Here is an 11,785-nt window from a genome sequence, read left to right as displayed (position 1 = left end):
GTGGAACCTGACGTGTCTGTGACACAGAGCATGGCTGTCCATTTACACGCAACTGTACAGTAGAGGGGGGTCCTATCAGTCCTTCTGGAATTTGCTTCCTACCAACGGAGGTAACAGCACTCTTCTTCGATGAACAGGAAGTAGTACTCTTTTCTGTTTCTGAGGGCACTTCTCTTTGTCCCCATTTAATCTTTCTGTTTGACCGTATCAATTTTTGAATGACTTTGTCCTTATGCTCAGGATTTTGACATCTTGGGGCTATATGCCCATCCTCTCCTCAGTTATAGCAAAACCACTCTTCAGACTCTGGGTACGGCTTTCTTGGACTTACCAGTGGTTTCTTTGGTGTAGTGACATTCATAGTTTGGGCTGTTAAGTTGGGAGGTTTTGTCTTCCTTTCCCGGAGTCTCAGATGAAGCAGCATCATATCAGCATATCAGCAGAGAAGGGTTATTTCTCACTGTTAAAGCTAAATAATATCAGGGAAAATTCTACAATCCCAGCAGTGCATACATTTATGTAGCGCCCCACTCCCTTAAACTTATGTGAAAGGGGCCCTGGATTAGTTTGTGGTTAGATCTCTCTAAATATTCTCTGATTATTATTAGCTTTGTTTCAGTAAACCTTTTCTCTGCTTTTGGTATGCTTATTAACTGATTAAAATAACCACACCGTCTGTTAAATGAAATGGAATTTTGATTAGTTTTCTTAAGGCAAATATAATAATAAATAATAAATATAACAGAAAATAAAATGTCAAGTTTTCCCCCTTACAGATGCACAATAATCAAGTTTGCCCTCAAAATCAACAAATTACAGATATAACACTTTGTAGTTGTTCAATGTAATTAGTAAAGTTGGACAACAAATGCAAAAATGTCTCAAATATCACTCAATATAATATAAAAGTGGTGCTTAATACTCCAGTCCAACTATTCACCCAAATTGGTTCAACCAAACATCCAAAAGAATATTCAGAAACTAATTTTCAATGTTCAAAATGGCCATAAACAAATTATGTACCCCGTTGCAGGCCTGATACGTTGCTGGTGTTCGTTGAGGCACAAAACAACTTGCCGCTTCGCTCAATGAGCAAATAAAACAACAACGATCTTACCAGCGCTAGTCCGCGACCGCTCCCGTGTGACGCACTTTCTCCACGAAGGAATTACAGTCCGGGAAGAAGGGAATGCAGACCGAGGAACCTGTCCATCGATGCCAGAGGAACCACTGAGAAGTCCTGGTATCTCAGGGCGCTATCTGGGAAGTCTCCAGTGAATTCAGTTAGCAAAAGAGGCGATACGCGATGGTTTTCCACCATTGCGAGTCTCTCACATGCTGATGAGCGCTGTTTCTTTAGAATCAGCCACGCAGCTGTGTTATCCGATGATCCGAAGGGAAATTTCTATCCCCTCACGTACAAACAACATTACACCAAACTCAATTCGGTTCTCTTTTGGACAACTGCCGTAGAATGGTACTTTTATACTTTGATGCTCGATCATACAGCCATAATCTCTTATTCAGCCATGCTGAATAAAGTCGTAGTTTTTGTTATTTTTGGACCAAAATGTATTTTCGATGCTTCAAAAACTTCTAACTAACCCACTGATGTCACATGGACTACTTTGATGATGTTTTTATTACCTTTCTGGACATGGACAGTATACTGTACATACATTTTCAATGGAGGGACAGAAGCTCTCGGACTAAATCTAAAATATCTTAAACTGTGTTCCAAAGATGAACGGAGGTCTTACGGGAAATGGAAATAATATCAAAACAATTATTTCCATCAAGAGGTGCATACATTCCATACGGAAATGTAATATATGACATATATGGCCCTATATCGCAAGAGACGCTGTCATATATGCAAAATATATGACAATATATTGCTATCACATATATACATATCTCCAGATATATGTTGATATATGTTTATAACATATATAAAATGTCCATATTAAATAAATATATATTAATACCAAGTATATGATATTTGTTTATATAATTTTATATGTTATAACCATATATGTCACAGATATATGTTTAATTTATATATGCCAATATATGTTTATAGCATATATAAAATGTCCATTTTAAATAAATGTATTGACATATATATTAATACCATGTATATGAATTTTGTTTATATAATATTATATGTTATGACCATATATCACAAATATATGTTCAATTTATATATGCCAATATATGCCAATTTATTTAAACAACATACATACAAACATTTTACATGCTTGTTTGCCTTATTAATTCCTTATGTTTTCATTATTTGTACAGACTGAACTTTTAACAAGTCAACACAATCCACATTTCGTTTCAATTTCTATCCCATTTTAGAATTGGCACAATTTTTTAAAAACTTGATTTATTTTACATATTTTACCTTATCTTATAGCTCACAAAAACTGTTGTAAAAAAACAAATGAAATGAAAATAAAGATCTAACCCAACTTCAAATAATTTTAATTAAATTACTTATTTAATCATTTTGTATGGTTTAAATTAATTTTGTTGTTGTTGTTATTTGACATTACTGTGATCTAAACCAAGAGTTACATAATGAAAATAGTATGCTTAATGCTTACTGATTATTGAATAAAGATTAGATTTGACCTAAGAAACAAACAAACAAACAAAAATGCTAGAAACACTTTCAGTATGCATTTCAGGCCTTGCGTTTAGGATGCTACACAGTTACGTCATTGCGCGCGCCCAAATTCAAAAGTAATCAAAAGACCGCCAATTTCGCCAAATTACGCGCATTCAGGATAGAGACCAATGGTCCACGGATGTTCGCACTTGTCGACTGGAAACAAGAATGGAATGAAAATTGGAGCATTGTTCCAACATCACACATAAAAAACTTAGACAATGATGATTTCTTGGATGGACTGGATGACAGATCTGTCTATTTAACTGAGTGGAGAGGTGGACTGAAGAAAAAACCTCAAAGCGGATGGCATTTGTATGAGAAAATGGTACATAAAGTTGCAGGTAATTTTTGATTTATTTTTAATTATAATTCACACATTGATATTGCACGGAGAATACATTTTAAATGATTGCTAAACTGCATGAGCCATTGATTTACCAAACTACTGGTCAGGGTAACGTTAGCCCAGCTTACTAGCTCGGTAAGAAGAACAGATCGGTTAGTTGAGCAGAAATTAACCGTGTTTAACTATTACGTTTTTTAAATTTCTCTATTACTGCATAATTGTGTGCGTTGTATGTTCATATTTAACAGCTAACGTTAACTACGAGTAGATTATTAGACTGAAGTGCATAATTCTATGATCTTTAAATGTTTATGTGAGAATAATATCTTTAAAAAGTAATATTTTAGCGGCCAGATACATGTAGTGGAGAAATAAAAATGCATGACTGTTAACTACACTGTGTTTCACAGACAGGCCTCAGCCAGGATTAGGCCTTAGTTTAAGTAGTTTTTATGAACGTACACTAGTGGAAAAAAAGAAAAAAAAAAACATTACTTGTGTGCATCTTGAGACGGAACAATGGCTTAGACATGATTTAAGATATATGTCCAAGAATTAAGTTGAAAAATGTATTTTATGGTTGAGTAGTTAGATAGGAGTGGAGTGAGTTCTGATTTTGTTCTAAACTGTTATGTTGCTCTTTCTTAGGTGGCAAGTCTAAAAAAAGCAAGCCCTGGGGAAACAAAAGAGGCCTTGGACAGAACAAAAATTGATGCAATAATGAGTATGTATATTACTTTTTTAATTAGGCTCATTTTTTAAAACTGTTGAACCAAATGGGACAGTAAAACCATGAGAATTTATCAGTGTCATCTTGGTGTATCAGTGTGATGACACTTAGGTCCAATCCCATTTCTACCCCTACCCCTTCATTTTGTGTGTTCACATGAAGGGGTAGGGGTGTCTCGATTCTCTTTTGGCTGGAGTGGTAGGGGTAAGGGAAAGGGCCAGATAGCCCTTCAAACAAAGATTTTTGAGGGCCACACTTCAAACGAAGGGATATGAGAAATTTCCCTGCATACACCGTCTACCGTGCTGCTAGAATGCATGTAGTGATCCACTCAGGATCGATCACTTATGTGTAACCTGGCTGCCAGTTTCTCCGTAGCTTGCTAAACGTGCTCTTTGAATGATGTGAACACATCTTGTATGGTCTGTAAACTCTTGCATTACCAAGGCAATAACAAACTCATTTGTATTACTTTGCAAAGAGATCCGTTATCACAGCGCCACAGTAGAAAATGAAACCATATCCGTACCGGCCGACTTGGCACGAAATGCAATGGTTAACCCTCTGGAGTCTGAGGCTGATTTGGGGCTTGGAGAAGTTTTGACATGCCCTGACATTTGTGCTTTTTTCAGTTGTTCATAAACATATAAATGACAAAAGTGTCATTACACTGTATTCAGCACAAACTAGGCTACAGTAATATGTGAGGAACATGTATGTACATGTTTGTATTTTTGAAGGAATAATGTTTATGCGTGGTTATTGAAAAAACAAAAAACTTAAGTCACTGAAATAAGGCCAAAAAAAGTATATTAAATCTGTGTTCACAAGACTTCTGGGTATTGGAGGTTGTAGACTAGAGTTTTTGCTTCAGAATTATGTAAAAATTATGCTGCCTACTCCTTCATATAAAACAATATATTGATTTAGTTTTTGTAAGACACTTTTTGTCAAGAAACACAGTATGCGTGGAGGCGTGAATCATCATGAATAATGGGCCATTTACACCTGAGAAGACAAAAGAATCACATAATAATGACCTGAAATGACTTGCATATTAATGAGGCCTTTCAGTCAGGTAGGCTGTGAAAAAAACCCTCTGTAATAATGTCTCAGCTCATCATAAACAGCAATACTGTGAAATATTATTACAATTTAAAATAATGGTATTCTATTATATTCTTTACAATATAATGAATTTCTGTGATTCAAAGTGTCTGAACAATTATGTTACCTCTATGGCATTTCATATAGGCTTTTAGCTTAAAAGCATGCACATTTGGAGAAATATTGATGGATTCTTATATATTTATGTCAATTTTCTATACTGAGAAGTAATATTTATTTATTGTCATCACTATGTTTTCAATTCATACTTGCAGCCGGAGGGCGCTCTGTACACCTTTAGGCCACAAATTCATATAAAGAAGAAAAGGAACTAGGAACTAACGGCATGTCTTCTAGAGATCGCTAACCATGGCTTTATCATCCAAATAAACACTTTTCAAGACAATAAATACACGATTGAGACATTGCATACAAGTATTGCCTCTGAATTTGCGTCTGAATAGCTCTGGCTCCGTGGGCGTGGCCGCATTAGCGGGTAATGAGCTGAATCTCGGACTTCTGACATGGCTCTCTTTTCATACAGATTACATAAACACAGAATGTTTGTTTTCGATTTGACTTGCACGATTTAAAACCTGACATTTCAACGTTTCTTTAGACATAAGTGTCATTTTTTTTGTCATTAGTATTCATAAGTTACAGTTCATTTTCTGAGAACTATCAGATTGGACTTCGTTCAGAGGGAGAGGAGGGATCACGCATCATGTTAGTTTTCTTTATTTTACAAAAAGCACAACATTGTGTTTTTACTCCGAGTGTACACAAATAAAAGAAGACATTCTATAGTTTTAATTGATATATTACTTATGTCTCTATGACAAGAAATGACGGAGTATTTTAAGTCTGTTTTGCTGCAATGTGAAAAAAATCCTGCAAAACGCGCCGGCCCGATGGAAAAGCAGCTTTACCAGTCTTGGGAAACTCGAAGGCTCATACGTTTTCTAACTGATTCTGAACTTGATTTCTGTTGATATGCGCACTTCATTGCTGTTCATACTAGTGTTGTCAAAAGTACCGGTACTTCGGTACCAAGTCGGTACTGAAATTTTGAAAATGTGACGATACCAGCATTTCTGTAGTACCGGTAGTACCGAGAATCCGGGTATATTCGGTACCCACTGATAGGGCTGTGCCAGTATTTACTTGAATATGACACGAGTGAAGCACAAAGCTTTGTTTACAGAAGAAATAATAGGTTAGCAATTAAATGTGACATCGCAGCCATGGAAACATTTTGGTTAATGCCGAATAAGAGAGGTGCGTGAGTCCATACATTTAAGCTTCGTATTCTGTTTTCCGAATCGCCATCTGGTCACCTGATTAGCAAAGAATTTAACAATATTCCATTAGTTATTCCACTGAACATGGAATCTGTTTCTTTTCCCTAATCTTCACTCACGCAGGGGATTATAACGTTTCTTTCGTTCACATTCGGCTATTCGCATTATTTACTGCGGTAAAGTAGAAAAAAACACCGTAAGACAGAAACCTTTTTGCTTGCACGTCAGTTTCTATTTAACAGAGTTTGTGCTCGTTATTAGACTTTATAAGGCGCGTCAAGTTTATTTGTCTATAGCGCGTTTCACACACCAGTGATTTTTACTTTCGTTTTCTCTGGCAGCGCTAAATCAAACATAGCCAGAATGTCTTGCGGAGGATAAAACACGCTCTTCAGACCTTTTACAACAAGTGTCAGTTGTTTGTAACATCAGGAGATAACGAAGATATTATTAAAGAGAAATGGTCTCTTTCCTGCTCGTGTCCCACATCCCTCTCAAAGCGCAAAGCGTCTATATCAAAGTAAGTAACGGGACTTTGGCTATATATGACGCGTCTTTGTGTGGAAATGAAAAACGAATGCTTTTTGAAATAATATTTAACTTCCTTATTATTTAGGTTACAATTATTTACCAATATTTATTTCATAATTTTACAGGCTGTAGTGTGTTGTTTCTCTGATGGAATAGCTAAAATAAACACGCACGTCTGTTACCCCTGTTGAAAAAACGAGCATATGCTGGTAAAGTAGGTTTTGAAGCTGGTATGCTGGTTTGAGCTGGTTTATGCTGGTCCAGGACCAGCTTAGGACTAGTATGGACCAGCAGGACCAGTTTAGGACCAGCATTTGACCAGCATACAGCTTCAAAACCTACCTTACCAGCATATGCTGTTTTTTTCAACAGTACACAATGGATGTTTGAGCATTTAATTATTTATTTATTTTTTTTATATTTCAAAATTTATTTCATTGAGGTAGCCTATATATACACACACAAACACACACACTCCAAATCATATTTAATGTTTTTTAAAATAGGCTATATAAAATAGTAAAATAGTTCCAATAGATTTTACTGTGGTACCGAAATTGGTACCGAGAACCGTAAAATTTTCATGGTATCGGTACCGACTACTGGAATTTTGGTACCGTGACAACACTAGTTCATACTGGTTAAACGTTACAGGACACTAATAAAAGAAACTATGATGACGTGTAGTAGTGGTTTCCCATTTCTTAGGGGAATATATTCACCCCTACACCTTGCCACTCTGTTTCAAGGGGGAAGGGTGAAGGGGTATAAAATAGAATTGGGAATACACCTGGTTCTGAAAAATGCCTAAATTTCAGTAACATTTAGTTTATCTACCTAACAAAGTATGCCCGTGTTCATTTAATGTGTTTTAGGGGATTATAATTTGGATGTCCTTAGATAAATGTTGTAAAACTAAAAGACATTTCTTTGTCTTTTTTACAGATGCAGTGATCCAGAGATCTCCTGGAACCACCAGGGGCCAACTAAGGGTCGCTATTAATCAAAAGGTCACTGAGCTGCGGACATCCAAAAAGACTCTAAAACTTAAAAAATGAACAGCATGCATCATATACCTGGGGCCTGTACCATGAAGGAAGTTTAACAAACTCAGTGTTATAGGATTAGTAACTTGTAAAGTTAGTTTGTATAGTTGATAATAGCGATAGAGACTCAAACATGTAAGGTCACATCATATTTAAAGTTTATTTACAGCTTATTTATATAACATATGATCTGTATATTAATGTTCATTGAAACTAAATGCTTAATAATAACTGCTAAACTAAAATTGCTTGTTTAATGAATTAATAATAATATCATATAATATAAATCATATAATAATTCTAAGTAATTATTAAAGCCAGACAATTTTATTACCGGTTGAGAGGTTAGCCGTGGGGTGCAAGTTATTATGGTGATGAACACCGCTAAAAGCCAAATCACTTTCATGGTACCTAAAACCCAGAATTGGGGCAAACTAATCTGAAACTTACCTGGCTAGCCAGCTAATCCAGCTTCATGGTACAGGCCCCTGTTAGTGGATTTTCCTGTTCTGGGCTTGTTTTGTTGTGTGTTCATTAGTTTTCTAATTTTGCACTTAATTAATTCATTTATTTTTTTAATAATTTAATGTTTAAATAAAGATTTAATGTTTAAATTGTTTTACTGTATTCTATTTTTCCTAACTGCACCGTTTAACATTTAAGGCCATGTGCATTGTAAGCAATATGCTATATATATATATAGCATATTGCTTACAATGCACATGGCCTTAATATATATATATATTTATATGGGCTAGTTTTATATGTCAATATATGAAATTGTTCCATTTTCGAATAGGTTTCATATATGTTTTCACTGTATATGTCAATATATTTTATATATGTAAATTTCATACATGTACATATATTACCGTATGGGATTTTTTTGTCAAGATTTTGTATTGACAATGCAAGAGTCAAGCACTCTGTAAAGTCTCCTCCAGCACATGCCAAAGTCTTTCAATGAATTTAAGGTCTGGAGTTGCCGATTCATGTGTGAAAATGATTCTGTAACACTTTACAATAAGGTTCATTAGTTAACATTAGTTAACTACATCAGTTAACATGAACTAATAATGACCTGCACTTCTACAGCATTTATTAATCTTTGTTAATGTTAATTTCAACATTTACTAATACATTATTAAAATCTTGTTAACATTAGTTAATGCACTGTGAACTGCATGAACAAACAATGAACAACTGTATTTTCATTAACATTAACGAAGATTAGTAAATACAGTAACAAATGTATTGCTCATGGTTAGTTCATGTTAGTTAATACATTAACTAATGTTCAACTAATGAACCTTAGAAGGATCCTTCATCCTTCAAAGGACTCAAGACTTCAGAGGCTGCGTCCTTTGAAGGCAGAGAAGGTCAGACCTGGAGTTGTTAAATGGGATGGTTTAGCCTACAGAGGATTGTTTTTGTCACCTAGCAACTGAGACAGCTGCCATTGATGAGTGGCTGTAACGTTTGTACTGGACTTTTTGAAACTGTCTGAAAACAAAACAGGGTTCACAAACTGTCTAAATATGTTCACCATGGTCAATTTCTGTATATAATAAAGAATATAAACTATATATAATCGCATCTTAAGCCGGGGACACACCTAACGATTAGCTGAAACATTCTAAGACTGAACTGAACACACATACTGATTGTTTCCTTCGACTGGAGCCGATTTATATACTCACACATGGAATTTGAACACCGACTGTAATCGCAGACTGAACGCATCTGGCTCTGACTAGATGCGTTTGAGCGCGATCAGTCATAAGTATCAATTTACATTCATAATCTGCCTTACAATCGTTAAGTGTGTGCGCAGCTTTAGTAATGTCAACATTTGAACCACTTTAAAGGTTTTTTTTATTTATTTTTTTTATTTCAGTAAGCTGAAACCCAATACTTATGCTCAAAGTGTAATTTGGCAATTTCTCTACAAAAAAAAAAAAAAAAAAAAAAAAAATCCTGTCATCACCAGAGTGAATTCCGGGGTATACAGCCTTTGTCGTGCCACAGTGACACAATCAGCCTTCGAATGCGGCCATCGAAGGATGCAGCCTCTGAATTGAGTTGCAGCTATTGGGTCTCATTCACTAAAGGCATCTTTACACAGAAAAAGCGGCACAGAAACCAACTCTGAAGCGGCATAAATTCCCAAAAATGTGCATTTACACAGACTGTTTAATGCTCCTCTGAAGCGGCATAAATGCATTTACACAGGAATTAAAATCGCGGGAAACAATGCTTTGAACATAAGTATTTCAAAACTAACAGTTTTAACCAAATTAATTTAAAAATAATTAAATAATAAACAATGAAATATAACTCGAAATAAAAAAATACGAAAATGTAAAGTAGTAAACTGCGTGCTATATCTCACGCTTTGATGTTTGTCATAATAAAAATTGAACGATGCAACAAAAAATTATACATTATTACACCGGGTAGTTCACAACAGGATTAAAAGAGGTCGAACATTTTTTTTTTTTTTTTTTCAAAGAGACAGAAACAACAAATGATGCTAGCATTTGCGCGTATCAGGCAGCAGCAGATCACCAGATAGACCGTCGTGTGTGGGTGAAATATCGTCCTCAAGGAGATGATTTTTGGAATATAATATAACAGTTCACAATTGTGTTAAGCATTTAACGTTACCTTATCTGAGAAAAATGTAGCAGCGCGTTGATCTGACAGTCTATTCATGGGAAGATTACAAACGGCGAAAGCCAATTGATGACCCACGACGATTCTCTGCTGTTATTTTGGTGGTTTGCTTCACGATGTGAGTATAGGACTCTTTTACTTCAATGCCCCTTGTTGGAAGACATTATTTTTATTATTTGCCCTAAGTTATATGTTTCGTCTCCTGCTTCTTGAATCTCGCGCCGCCTGAGCTGACTGGAATGCTTTTGGTTGTCATGACAATGACGTAGTTTAGAGCGGCTATATTTCACGTTCATTTACACTGAACCAGAACAGTATCAGACTCGCCTTTGATACTAGGGGCTGAGGTGGGTCAGACCCGGTGTATTTTAGGTCTTCTTTAACACGGCATTGCGTCTTTACACTGAATTCTGAGCAGGTACAGACCCGCTTCAGAACAGCCATAAATCGGCTGTGTAAAGATGCCTTAAGTCTGCATATGAACATTTTCACGAACAAATCATGATTCATTAATAACTTTAGTTCTAAAATTTATTGTAAATGTACAAAAAAAAAAAAAAAGTAATGTTACATCCTGAGACGAATTGTGTGTTTTTTGCTGGTCCTGTCTCTCTCGCTCTCTCTTTCTCTTGTCCTGTCCTTTCTTTCACTTGATTGTATCCTACCAAAATGATCTTTAGATCTGATGGGTGCTAATGGGACCAGGGATCAGCAATAAAAGGATCTGGAGTGCCTGATGAGGGAGCTCTGCTCAATTTGTGATTTCCTGTTGTTCAATTGCACATGTGCTATTGTGTATTTGCTGCAGTGTGTTGTTGCTGTTAGCTTGCTTGTTGATCTGCCTGTTGTGTGCAGTGTTAATTTTGGTCTTGAGTTGATAAGTTGTTGTCAATCTCATTTCCTTTTTTTTTTATATTTTGTAAAATATTTTGAACTTGTTTTGAACTTGTTTTTAGGCTGAACGTTTTTCTGATAAGTTCAAATGTGCGTATAAATGCGAATAGTGCACACAATTATTAGTGAATGAGACCCATTATTTTGAGGCAATTTAACACTGAACTAGACCAGTGTCAAGACCCAGACCCCATGCTCCAGACACAACAAAACTGGGGAGCGCACAAGGGAATAACCCCAAAGTGGTGCGCTCATCCAGGCATGTAACATCTAACATGGGTGTCAGGAGGATCCTGTTGCCAACCCTAAACATGACAAAACAAAGTGACAGGACCATGCCAGTTATACTTATATAGTTGTTTCATTACAGGTACTAATAATTATTAATTTCTCCTCCTGATTCAATTCTGCGTGTAATAGATAAGCACAGTCATTGCAGCATATACAGTAAAAAAGAAAGACAGTACTGCTTTA

General features: G+C 35.7%; 1 long non-coding RNA gene across 1 annotated transcript; it reads left to right on the top strand.

The window, feature by feature from the left end:
* The first annotated feature begins 2,266 nt into the window (after window positions 1-2,266).
* LOC125254973 lies at window positions 2,267-7,735 on the top strand. The gene is made up of 2 exons (XR_007181808.1): window positions 2,267-3,750; window positions 7,641-7,735. It is a non-coding gene; the product is annotated as an uncharacterized LOC125254973 (long non-coding RNA).
* The last annotated feature ends 4,050 nt before the right edge of the window (window positions 7,736-11,785 follow it).

Source organism: Megalobrama amblycephala, linkage group LG1 (assembly GCF_018812025.1).
Source record: "Megalobrama amblycephala isolate DHTTF-2021 linkage group LG1, ASM1881202v1, whole genome shotgun sequence".
Classification (NCBI taxonomy): Eukaryota; Metazoa; Chordata; class Actinopteri; order Cypriniformes; family Xenocyprididae; genus Megalobrama; species Megalobrama amblycephala.
The sequence above is the reverse complement of the archived record's forward strand: the minus strand, read 5'-3'. Positions and strand labels throughout refer to the sequence as shown.